The sequence below is a fragment of the Vicia villosa genome, linkage group LG2 (genome assembly GCF_029867415.1).
Source record: "Vicia villosa cultivar HV-30 ecotype Madison, WI linkage group LG2, Vvil1.0, whole genome shotgun sequence".
NCBI lineage: Eukaryota > Viridiplantae > Streptophyta > Magnoliopsida > Fabales > Fabaceae > Vicia > Vicia villosa.
The window spans coordinates 27,071,228-27,085,089 of record NC_081181.1 but is presented as its reverse complement, the minus strand read 5'-3'; positions in this window follow the sequence as shown (position 1 = coordinate 27,085,089).

Here is a 13,862-nt window from a genome sequence, read left to right as displayed (position 1 = left end):
GTCCTTGTACAAAGCCCAAGAGGAGGCTAATCGAGGGTCCTTGTTATAGCACAAGAGAAAGCTATGTAGTTTTGAACTTATTTTGGCTCTAAGCAAATGGGTAAGAGGTTTCACCGGGAATAATTCCTCTTTGGGTGGATGTGTCCTATATTTTTGGATTCTAAGGTTTTTGCCAAGATGTTTCACCGGGAATAATTCATCTTGGGGGTTTGAACTACAGATCTCTAATTAGGAAAGAGCCTTCACCGGGAAGACATTCTCAATCCTAGGCCATATTCCTATAATATATATATATATGGTTTAACTGTCCTAGGGTTTATACTCAAACGTAGTTCTAAACTAATATATGCACAGTTTATATTTGACAGTAATTTAAATAAAGACTGTAAATTGAAAGCTTGTAAAGCCTAACCTGGATGGAGTGGAGGCCATTGAAGAAGTATGTACAGAGCCTCAACAGTAATTTTGTTGTTTTGTTGATAACAGTTAAATATATATATGATAAACAGTTAATGGTTTTTGAAAACAGAAGAAGTGAAGATGGACAAAGGTCACATAGGTATCTGAAGAGTTTCACCGGGAATAATGCCCTTCAAATACCAGAAGAATGTTTTGAAAACAGAAAGAAGATTTTGAAAATACAGTTTTGAAAACAAGCTAAGAAGAGAAGGTTTTTGGGACTTACACTCTATTAGAGGCCCAGTACTTTACAGTACTGGTGTAAAAGCAATTTGAAAATGATTTTGAATGATACAAGGTTTTGTTGTTTGAAAACCCTAATCATTTGATTTATTCGGAGATTGAAAACAGTTTTGAAAATTGACAAAAGTCAACTTAATTAAGGTAAAAATAAAGACTTTTAACTAATTAAGACCTAAACAATTAGGGTTTTATTATAAAATTATTTACAAAGTAATTAGGTTAAAATAAAGTGACAATATATATTTAAAGTATTTAAGAAAACACTTAAAAACATACTATTTTAAACCTAATTAAAATTCATGAAATAAATAATATTTTTATGATTTTTTTTTACTATTCACAAAATAGATATATTAAATAATAGGTGTATGAAAAATGAAGTGAAAATGATTTAATTTGATAGGTGAATCAATTGTGTGAAGTTGTGAAGAAAATAGGTGTGACAAGTGATAAAAAAATTAAGAATGTCTCCACCAAGGCTTGAACTCACGCCCTTTAGGTCACATACCCAAAACCAAACCACTGGGCCAGCGCGCGCATGGTGATAGTGATACACATCCAACACATTATATTTTAAGATAAACGTGTAAATCATGAAAAAAATAAAAGGAATAAAAAGTCTGCGGCGAGGGGGATTCGAACCCCAGACTTGAGGCATGAGGAGACTAAGAGCGCATGTGAGGCCACTAGGGCAAACGATGTATTCGTTTAAAACACGCTTTCAGTTAAATATATTTTAAACCCTCCCCTGAGAATCAAAAATGGCGCCACCCACCATCTTCATCTTCAACCTCAAGCTCTTCAAATTTGAACTTCTGAACTTACTCGTTTCTCAACCAAACGTGATGATGTAAAGATGAATTTCACTCCAAATTTCCTCACGAATCTAAATATGTAACTAATATCTATTTATATTAACTACATCTAACTAATTTACCAGAAATCGTGAAGAACCCTAAATTTAAAAAATCAAATTAAATGACTATACTGAAAGATAAATGAATGATGATAGAGGGTTTTCAATCCTCTGATGATGCTGAACAAGATAGAATCGAGCTTTATCACAAAGAGTGCTTAAATTAAAGAGGTGAGGTTCAGAAACTTACCTCTGAAAATGGAGGTCGTGAGGATGATAGAGAGCACCTGGGCTTGAATGAATGATCTCAATAGCTTCCCTGAGACTCAATGATGCTAACTGAATGCTTATTGGAGCTTGAATCCTCCTGAATTGCTCTATGGACCTCCCTCGATTTCAGCTTCAAGTGAACATGGAGGTTGTTGAATTTGGAGTTACAGATGAGCTGCAGCCATCTGGTTAGCTTCACTATGACCTGAGGAGTGTGCCTGGATGATTGGCTTGGCTTGAAACCTCCTGAATTGTTCTGTGGTCCTCCAACTGCAAGTGCTCCAAATGAGAGGTGGAGATGATGATTCTCCACGCCCAGCAGTGTTCCAGAGGTTTGGATCACCTCCAAATGCCTCCCTCAATGTGTTTGAATACTTATTTTCAAAGAGAGAGCTTTGGTTTGAAGAATCCGAGTCTTCTTGCCAAAGGACCTTTGAAAAAACTAAGTATGAAGAAAGAAAAGAGAAAGCAAGAATTCTGTTGCTTTGGTGTGTCTTTTGAATGAGAATGAGGCCTCTATTTATAGGCAATTGGTTCAGTATAGTTGCAGAAGAGTGAGCTTGCTTAATGAAAGAAGTTTGGTTTCTTAAGCATGAAGGAAGTTTGCAAATATCTCTTATGCAATGATGAGAATTTTGATTCCATTTGATCAATCCCCTAGCCCTCGATTTTGCTTGATCTTAGGGGACAATTCTGAGCCAGAAATGAGCTCTAATTGGTTGGTGAGAAGATTCCTTGGGTGATTCATCAATTTGCCATAAATTCACAAATGTAATCATTACATAATCACATGTTCTTGTTTTTAGAATCTTCTTCAATCCTTATGGCATGGTGAAAATGAATGCATGGCATTGTTTCAGATATGTTATGGGTCGTGTAGCATCCATAATTGAGGTCATGTGCACAAAATTTCAAAGTTCAAAAATGATGCATGACCTATAATTTTACTTCATGAGGCCAACTTTGAACAAGCATAACTCTTAGCTCAAATTGAATTTGGAGAAGGTTGAACACAATTTGGAAAGCCCTAAACATCTACTTCAAATCATTAGTTTATGTCTTCTTCAGAATCATTTTGGAAATTTGTGAAAAATGAGCCCAAAGTTGGATGAAAACTAGGTTAAAACACTTAGAAAATTTTCTAAGTGTTTATGACCTAAAACTTCAAAATTTTCAAAACCCTTAAATGGTTGATCTTTTGAAAAAAGTTCTTATGTGAGATGTTGTTTTATTTTGCAAGATCTACAACTTTCATGTTGGAAGTTTTTTGAGTTGTGTAGGTGAAATTTTGAGTTCTCACCATGCCCTCAAAAACCCTAATTCCCGACTTTTTGCTCCTTGATGAATTTCTTTGAATTTCTTTGGTCAAATGACTTTGACATCCATATATTGATGATATTGATCTTTGAAAGTCATTTTTTGACCAAAAACCTTAAAAGTCAATGATGATCCCACACAGTTGACTTTTCCTGACAAAGTGAATTTTTGGGCTTTGGTGTAGAAACAAGATCTTCTCCTCAAATGAATGATGTAAATGGATTATATTGAGGTAGTAGAGATTCTTGAATCATGTCTTGAGTTTTGGATCCATGCCTTGCTTAAAAGTCAACTATCTTGGTGAATTAGGTCAAAAACCCTAATTGTCGACCAGAGGACAATGATGAGTGTAGACTTTGAATTGAGGTGTAATGTCCAGTGGATCTTGTCATAAGAGTTATTTGAAGATGATTAATGTCTTTGAATGGTTTCCTGGGGCTTTTTAGGGTTTCCCAAAGGTGATCCCTGATTTTAGTCCTTGATAGGCTCCAAACCCTAGTCTGTTGATCTGAGTAATCCTGTACTTAGATGACTGGGTGTCTTAATCAATCATAGGTGTAATAATGAGGCTTTTGAGTCTTATGATTGTATTAGAGACTAATCCCTCTATTGATTGATCCTTTGCCTGAGTTTTCTTGTCTTTGAACACCCTCGATTGAATGCCAGACTGCCCTGGGTACTTACTTTGACTTGATGAAAATCCTGAAGATATGTCATCTCAGGGGGGTCAAAAATTAGGGTATGACACCATGAGATTTGGTGACTGTCTTGAACGATCACCAGCTGCTACCTTCAGCATACTCCCTAATCTAAGGGATTTCCATTGGCGCGTCATAACATCTAGCTTGCAAGGATTTCACTAGGGTCTAATATCGCATAGGCTATCCTTAGGGTTATATCGGTCGCACGTCTGCATTGCATTGCATATAAGGAGTCACAATATACATAAAAAGGAGTCTTTTGCATACGCATGCATTCACATTTTCATGCATTCATACTTTCTCCCGTATCGTACTTATCGTGCTAGCCGTTCTCCCGAGACTCACGAAGAAAATCAAAAGGATCATAAAAATTATGGAGAAAGGAGGATAAATTTTGGGGAATGAGCTTGTTCTTACTAAGGAAAAAAAAGGATGTCTTTTACCATGTCAGCAACATGTTCAGGCCTCTTCGTAACAGGATTGTAAATACAATAAAGGTTATCATCAAGCAAGAATTAGTTCAACAAAGAAGTTCCCCCATAGATACACTCAAGAGGTATCTAGTCATAAAGGGGTTCATCTTAGAACATAGCAAAGTTTACAAGGACGCTCTACGATAACTTGAAGGGCAAGGATCAGTCCAACTGGGGCAATATCCCGAACGAAGATGCATAGTTACGATGGAGGGAATGCGACATATGTCAACTCCCCACCAAGGGGCAAAAGGGTCATAGGTTTTCTTTATCAATCCACAAACTCTGAAGGTTGCGAACGGTGTGATACTACCATTAGAAAAAGCAAAAGAGGTTCAGTCAAAGGAAACTTATGAAGTTCCGAAACGACAAAAACCCACCGCTAACAATTTATTCTCGACAGGTTTGACGTGCCCAAGGAGAGTTCGAGGTTACCCTTTACTTCTACAAGTCTAGGAATTAAGGAGTAAAACAAAGTCATCGGATTAACAAAGGAGATTGTCCCTAGGATCAATAGGTGTTTATCATGTCAAAATTGCAACCACACGATCGCAAAGTGTTACCAAGGATAAAACACTACAACACGGAAGGCCTACGAAAGCGCTTATTTTGGGCTTTAAAAGCGCTTAAAAGCGCTGTGAAAGCCAGCGCTGGCGTAGGTAACAAAAGCGCTTCTGAAAGCGCTCTGGTAGACCCCCCCTATAAGAGCGCTTTTCTGGAAAAAGCGCTCTGGTAGACCCCCCTATAAGAGCGCTTTTCTGGAAAAAGCGTTCTGGTAGCTCACCCTATAAGAGCGCTTTTTCCAGAAAAGCGCTATGGTATCCCCCCCTATGAGAGCGCTTTTTCTGGAAAAAGCACTCTGATAGCCCCCCTATAAGAGCGCTTTTGGAAAAGCGCTTTCGTAGGTTGCGTTTTTTTATTTTATTTTTTATGCTATTTTTTTTATCTTTGACAGCGCTTTTACTAAAAAGCGCTTTCGTAGGTGGACCTTTAAGAGCGCTTTCGTTGCTAAATGAGGTATTTTAATGTGCAGCCTGTAATTTAAGCCTCCCAGTCGACCTATAATATTTTCGACCTGTAATATGTTTTCAACCTGTAATATTTTCGACCTGTAATATATTTTCGACAAAATATTTTCAACCATAGGTAGGACAATATATATATACTAATATAATACCATTGTAATATCCAAAATTATATATATACATCATTACAAACTAAATCAGTAACATCAACAATATTATACTTCAAATCGACACAAATCCTACATGAAAAGTTGCTGAATATAAAATTGACACAAATCCTCTTCGATTTCTTCTAACTTAAGTCTCGGGTATGAAGCAACACGGAATTCGTCAAAGTACTACAAAACAAAAACATAATATGAATGATTTAGTTAAATGTAATAAATTATATGAAATTATCTTAAGTTATAAATTCATACCGTGAGCGGAATCTCTAATTGATTCGCCTGAAGGATTTCTTTCATAAACCTCGAAACATAGTATCCGCAATCTGAACTGTTTCGCTGTTGCGGACACTACATAGAAAAACAAATAAGATTTTATAGTTGTCTTGTTTTATCAAGTAGCATAAATATTATAAGAAAAATTGTGAAAAATAATGTACCTGCACTTTGATCCAAGTAATGTTGTTTGATTTAGTCCGGGATACCTGTGCGTCTCGTTGACTTCGGAACACTTGTATTGATCTAACAAATATATAAAAGCATATGTTTAGATCAATCTCACAAATAATTAAATATATAAATATACACGAATATTTAGAACGATCCCACTTACAAATCAATGATTTCCTTCATAGCCGGATAATTGGTCCAGTCACCATTTACCGAATTCAGATAATATACCACTTCTCTTATAGGGTTGATAGCAAGCAACAACCAGTGTGCTCTATAAATTAAAACAATAGGTTATATGAAAATTTTTCTATACACAAAAGAAACAGAGATTAGATGAACCAAGAATGAGAAACTAACCCTACTGGTCGGGTATTATACGCCCAAAGATGCAGACTTTCTGTATTGCCGGTGGACATGAATCTATCGACTAAGCGCTGTCTAACTGATTCCGATTCCGAAGCAATTGCCATTCCGCTGCAATGGGCGGAAGACACGAAACGGAATCTGTTTGACAATGGAGTCCCGCGCAACACTCTGTCATACAACAACCTTAAATAAAAACATAATAAACATTAGATTATTTTCATTGAAATGTGTAAATAAATTATGGGACTAATTAAATAATATATCGGATGAGTGAATATTACTGGATGTATGAGTGCATATTACTGACGCCTAGTTGTTCATGCGTAAAAATATCTTCCAAGTCATCAATTCCAATATTTGACATGAATTCAATACCGAAGACACCTTCATCCATATTGATTTCACGTAAAGCACCATCCTTCAAATCGGACATATCAACAATTATTCCGAGCGTCGTCCGGTATCGAGGCACAAAAGCACCGCCTTTTAATGCCGCTGGCTTCGGAGGACCAATGGGTGGTCGCTACGAACTGGCTGCGTCACTTGTTGTGACCCCCGAGCAGATGCCTAAAAATCATATAAGTTAGGTAAAATATAAAATCATGCAGTTTTAGATTCAGATTATATATTAACACTTTAAATGTACCTCTTTTAGTGATGCAACAGACTCCTCCTCCTGTAAAATCCCTCTACCCTTAATTGCGGGTTTTGTAGGAGCAGTCTAAAATTAAAATGTAAAAAATAATTAATAAACGGTGCAGAATTGACATTCGAAAACTAAATGATTCATAATCGTTTTCAATATACCTCATCACTAATGGTAATAAGCTCCGAGGGCCATGCAACAAATGATCCAATTGCATCTCGCAGCAATGTCGTCTCTAAGACCATGTCAGGTACCGGTAGCATCGCATCATGATCTAATACAACATCCACCGATACTTTCAGGTGTCCATCCGGGAGCGGTCTATGGTGAAGTAAATCTCCCAAAGTGTCGTGAACTTTTCCCTTGCCAACTAGGCGATAATTCGGTGACGATAAGTATAGTTGGCAAGATAAAATGCCCTAAACCAATAGTAAATATAAAGTCATTATCATTAATAAAATAGAACAATTTGTAAGGAAAAAAATTTATAATTACCTCGGGAAATTTCCTTTGACAGTTGATACTAGCCTTATCACTAGTTTCTTTCACTGATGAAGTGTTGCACTTTTCTCTCATATACATATCTTTATCTCTTTGCAATTCAGAGACCTGTGCTTGCAATTCCTGCAATTTTTGCAACACTTCTTCATTGGTAGGATTTGATATTCTCCTAGGATGCTTGTAAAAAGAGGTTGGAGTCACACCATGACCTTTACCCCTCACCCGACCGGGATACTCAGGAGCATCTAGTGCTCTACTATGTACGCTCCTATCATCCTGGTCCTCACCGGTGGATACCGATTGCGACAAGGTCTCCTGTAATTCATTTACATTTCAATAATTATTAGTGGAGATAAAAAATCATTTATATATTAAAAAACATTTGATTTAATTAAAGACACGGTGTTATACTTACACATTCAGCATAAACTCTTTGAACATCGGGATCGACAGCTTGATTCTTGCCCACACGAGCTTCCTTCCACAATACATGTACTGGAAGTGAGGTTTCCTCACTTTTTGTCTCCTCTAACTATGCATTGACACAAATAAAATCGTCAAATAAAACACATTTAGACAATTAATTAAAATGCATTTCTATTTACTTACAATTTTTTCCTCTAAGCGTGCATATCCCAAACGCCCTTTTTTGTATGGATACGCGGCTTTTGATGCTCTCGCACTATTTGTGGCACTCCTTTTCCGAAAAGATTCATCTCTTTGCTCTACAAACTTAGCCCAATCATTATCATTAATGAACATCTCATACTTTTTTGGACGTCCCGGGGCCTCTTCAAGAAAGTTTCCTTCTTTATCCTTAAGATAGTTGTTTGTTAGATAAGCTTTCCACCCTCTATATCTTTTTCCGGCCAAACTAAGAATGAAGCGTTTACGCTCATCTGGTCTAGTAAAAGACCTCTGCAAACAAACATACGCACAGAGTGTGTTAGTATAAGTAATTTAATCAAATTATCGTCAAGATAATAACAACAACCATATATGATACCTTAAGCTCGTCCCAAATCATGTCTTTTTTCTCGTCCAACTCTTTTCTTTTCAGATTCCATTTAGCTACGGAGACTGGAATATGCAAACGAACAAGTGTACCAATATAGCTTGTCAACTTTGCAGAATTAGGACCAATTGGTTGGTTATCAGAATTCCATTCCAAATTATATATCAATCCTTGGTCTCTATGTCGAATGATTCCCTTCATAAGGGACACACCTCGTGCAACTTCTTTTGATGATGTATCCGGAGCATCTATATCTTGTGAGTTTTCTTGTGGCTTATCTTGTGGGTTTTCTTGTGGGTTCTCTTGTGGGTTTTCTTGATTACTAGCCATTGAACCTGTATCAAATAAACTAAAGCACATTAGTACACTATTAATAAGCTAACAATCTATACAAGTCTAATGGAAGTCAAACCATGCATGTACAAGTAAATCGGAATCGAAATCGGTGAAATCAGAATAAGCGTCAAAAAAAGAAAGTTGTCGGAATTGAACGAAATTTACATGGCTATGGTAAAACGTCCTCACGGACTCAAAAATGAAGTCGGATTTCCGAAATTCAGACCCTAAGCCCGACTTTTGATCACGGGAAGAACCAAAACCGATAAAAAAACAGTCCCGAAATGTAAAGATAAGTGAATGAGCAGCTCCGGAACTGTCAAAATAGTATAGTTACATGTAAAGAAGTCGACAAACGGATACATGGTTCAAAAGTTATGTACAAAACGAAAATATGCACCAAAATTGAATAAGTATTGTAACAATCGGAATACAAATTGAAAAAACTATACAAATTGAATATATAACAATCGGTACAAATTGAATAACGCACATTAGTCGGAATATGTATACTATTACCTTTTTCACTAACGTCTCTTTCTTTTCTTGGTAGGATTGTGTGATACGCGTCTCTTAACAACGCGGACGGTTGGATTGATCCAAATACCCTCATTATGATCATTTCTAGTACAAGATTCGTTCTCATCTTGATCGTTTCTTGTACAAGATTCAATGCCAACACCAATATCACCTTGATCTCCAATGTTTTCATCAACTATTTTGTTTGATAAAAGCACTATAGACCATTTCGTACTTATCGGATCATTGACATAGAACACTTGTTTAGCTTGAGAGGCTAGAATGAAGGGCTCATCTTTGTACCCCACCCTGTTGAGATCCACTTGCAAAAATCCTGACTTATCCATTCGTATGCCACTATTATTTTCAACCCACTTGCAACCAAATACAGGAATTTGAAACTTTGCGTAATCAAACACCAAAATGCGCTCGATAACCCCAAAATATGACAAATTTGCAAATTTCGGATTTAAGTCATTCGCACTTGATATGTGCATTGCTTCAGCTACCAAGGTAACACCACTATTTTGCATAGTACTTTTATTATCCTGTTCTTTGGTATAAAATGTGTATCCATTAATTGCGTATGCGCTATAAGAAAACACAATTATACTTGGACCATAGGCTAAACATCTCAACCTTTCTGTTACTGAAGCAGGATCTGAATGATACTTTGAATAAATATGTTCCCTAAACCACGGTATGAAACTTCGATTGTGCTCTCGTACTATCCAGTTCTCATTTCTATTCGGATTTAAATCTCGGAGAACAACCTTGTGCATTTCAACATACGGCTCAACCTCAATCTCATTGTGCAGAACATACAAGTGCGCTTGATCCCGTTCGACCATTGATACTGTCACAACTTTATTTCCAATTAGCCTTTTTCCTTCTTTTTTTTCGACAATATGAGATTTGGGGAATCCAATTGATTGAACATTTGACAGATATTCAGTACAAAACTCAACCGCTTCTTCAACAACGTATCGTTCGGCAATACAACCCTCTGGTCGACTTCTGTTTTTCACGTACCCTTTTAATATTTTCATATAACGTTCAGCTGGGTACATCCATCTCATATAAGCTGGTCCGCGCAATTGTGTCTCTTTCACAAGATGAACGACTAGATGAACCATTATGTCAAAAAACTAGGGAGGAAAATATATTTCAAGATCACATAAAGTAACAACTATCTCTTTTTGCAATGTTGGTAAGATCGCGGGATCGACCACCTTACTGCAAATTGACCTGAAGAAGAAACACAGCTTAGTTATTGCACTTCTTACTTTTTCTGGAAGAATAGAACGTATACCTATTGGTAAAAAATGTTCCATTATAACATGGCAATCATGCGTCTTCAAACTCTTTAACTTGAGGTCTTTCATGGACACAAGTCTTCTAATATCTGAAGAGTAGCCTTATGGAACTTTAACTTCACTGTGGAACTTACACAATGATTTCTTCTCCTTTCTAGATAGAGTGTAAACAGCAGGTGGCAGATATGTTCGTCTTCCTTTCGTCACGGGTCCCAATTTAGTTCTCATTCCCATGTTTACCATGTCCTTCCTTATGTTAAGGCCATCCTTATACTTTCCTTGTATATTGAGTAACGTACCTATGACGCTGTCAAATACATTTTTTTCAATATGCATAACATCCAGGAAATGTCTTACGTACAACGACTTCCAATATGGAAGTTCAAAAAAAATTGACTTCTTCTTCCACCCACCCTTGACAAGTGAATGTGCAAAAAGCTTGCCAAACTGAGTGCTCACATCTTTCACCTTTTCAAAAATTTGATCACCTGACAAAAAAGGCGGGGCTGTACGATGTTCGGCCTTTCCATTGAATGCTTTTCTCCACCCACGGTAGTGATGATTAGAATTTAAGAATCTACGATGGCCGAGAAAGACATTCTTCTGACAAAGCTCCAATCGTGTCGTATTGGTTTCATCTTCACAAACAGGACACGCCTTTTGACCTTTATTGTTGTACCCGAATAGATTTCCGTATTCTGGAAAATCATTAATTGTTCCAAACAACATCGCCCTCAAGTTGAAACTTACTTTCCTATATCCATCGTAAACCTCCAGACCGTTCTCCCACAAAAACTTTAAATCTTCGATTAAGGGTGCCAAGTATACGTCTATGTCATTCCCTGGTTGTTTAGGCCCAGAAATTAGCATAGATAACATCATGTACTTACGCTTCATACATAGCCACGGAGGTAGGTTATAAATCATAAGAATCACAGGCCATGTGCTATGCGAGATACTTTGAATACCATGCGGGTTCATTCCATCAGTAGACAATGACAAGCGAAGGTTTCTTGCTTTTTTTCCAAATTCAGGATAATCAGTATCAACTTTCATCCATTGTGGTGAGTCTGCCGGATGTCGCAACATTCCATCAATAATTCTTTCATCTGCATGCCAAGTCAAGTGTCTTGAATCGGTTTCACTACGATACATGCGTCTAAATCTCGGAATTATAGGAAAATACCATAAGACTTTGGTCGGAGACAACTTTTTCTTATATCGAGGGGCACCGCATTTAGGACAATCATTCAACGCTGCATACTCGTTTCGAAACAAAATGCAATCGTTTGGACATGCATGTATCTTATCATAGCTCATGCCAATAGAGGACAACATCTTTTTGGCCTCATATGTTCGATTGGGAAGAACATTATCATCTGGTAGCATATCTTTCATAAGGGCTAATAACTCTGTGAAACTTTTATCCGACCATCCATTGTCCGCCTTTAAGTTGTACAACTTTAACACCGCAGACAATCTTGTGAATTTTGTACAACCCTCATACAACGGTTTCTCTACATCGCTTACCAACCTCTCGAACATTTTGGGACAATCCTCAAGATCTTCTTCAAGCGCTTCTGCAATCTCTTCGACTCGATCATAATCATATGTGTCTGTGCAATCGTCGTTTGAAGCATACTTCGTATTACACCTCGACTCAACATTCCCGTTACTTTTCTCACCATGCATTGTCCAACATGTATAACTTCTATCAATTCCAAACCGTAGTAAATGCGATGCCAACTTATTCCCGTCAACCTTACCCCCATAACAGCAACCCAAGCAAGGACACGGCATTCGAATCGGGTCTTCGGAGTGCGCAACCGCAAACTTAACGAATTCCCATACCCCTTTCTCGTACTCTTTCGACAATCGGTTTGAATTCATCCATGTTTTATCCATGTCTTAATTAAGCTAAACAAATGTTTTTGCTTCTTGGTTTCTCTATCAGGTACTAAGGAATTCTGTCAAGATAAGAAATAGCTATCATCATTATGTCTTGATCAGAATACCTAATGAGATCCTATAAAGTGTGAATAATAGAAATAAATCTTGTCAAACCACTCAAGTCTTGAAATATAATGTAACTACTGTGAATAAGCAACACTTAAGCAATACCTAATGAGATCCTATATCTTTCATATTGGTTAAGTTGGTAGTTAGATAAAGATAGGAAGTTACAGTTGTCTCGATTGTTTGAGTCTCTAAAAGAAGACAGTACCTTATTTCAGCCTACCCCCGATTTCTTAAAGAAGACATTACCTTATTTCAAGGTAATATAAGTCCACAAACCAAAAAACTGGTTGAGAGACACTAAATTGAAATTAAATAGAACCATAAACAATAAACTATAAGCAGAAAACAACAAACTATAAGCAAGAAGAAAGGGCTAGTAACCTGAGTTGGACTTGATGTGGGAGACAGGTAGGTTTGAATCGGTGTTGTACAAGTAGAAACCAGAGCCTTCAAAGTAACTGTAAAATTAAATAAAAATATACCAAAACAAATCAATAGACCTCCAGTAGAATAATAATATGATTAGTATTGATTGTACCAAATAATAAAACAATGAGTTTAGTATTGTCTCCATAGAGATTATACTTAGAGGAATCTTAACAATTAATATACTCTATATTTTAAGTTAAATTACAACTTAATAACTGATTGTTACTTTCAACCACCCACTTAAATCTCATGCACCTAACACTAGATATCCACACTTAAGTTGGCACATATTATGCCAAACTGAAAATAGTACAAAAGCACTAATAAATCAAAAGGTTGAAAGGTCGTTGTTGAATGTGTGACTGGTGTATGTCTTATATTTATCTTCATTTTTAAGATATCATTCACAGATACAATTTGAATACATTCCCTATAGTCTAAGTACAATGAGTTTGTTTGAGTATATTTCATTATTTGTAGCCATTCTCTTCATCATATTCTGGAAGCACTTTTCATTTTAAAGGACCTTGGTTCACAAACATTGCCAATATTATCATCACCACTGACCCTATGAATGTGCACCACATCACTAGCAATTACACAATTTAAACCGAATGATGGCTGAAAAAGTTGGTAACCACAAGAATCAATGTCCAAATGTGATAAATACAATATGTAATTGATTAAATGAATGAACACAAAGTAAACATAATTGAAACCACAAGAATCAAACACAAACAATATGGTTAAAGAT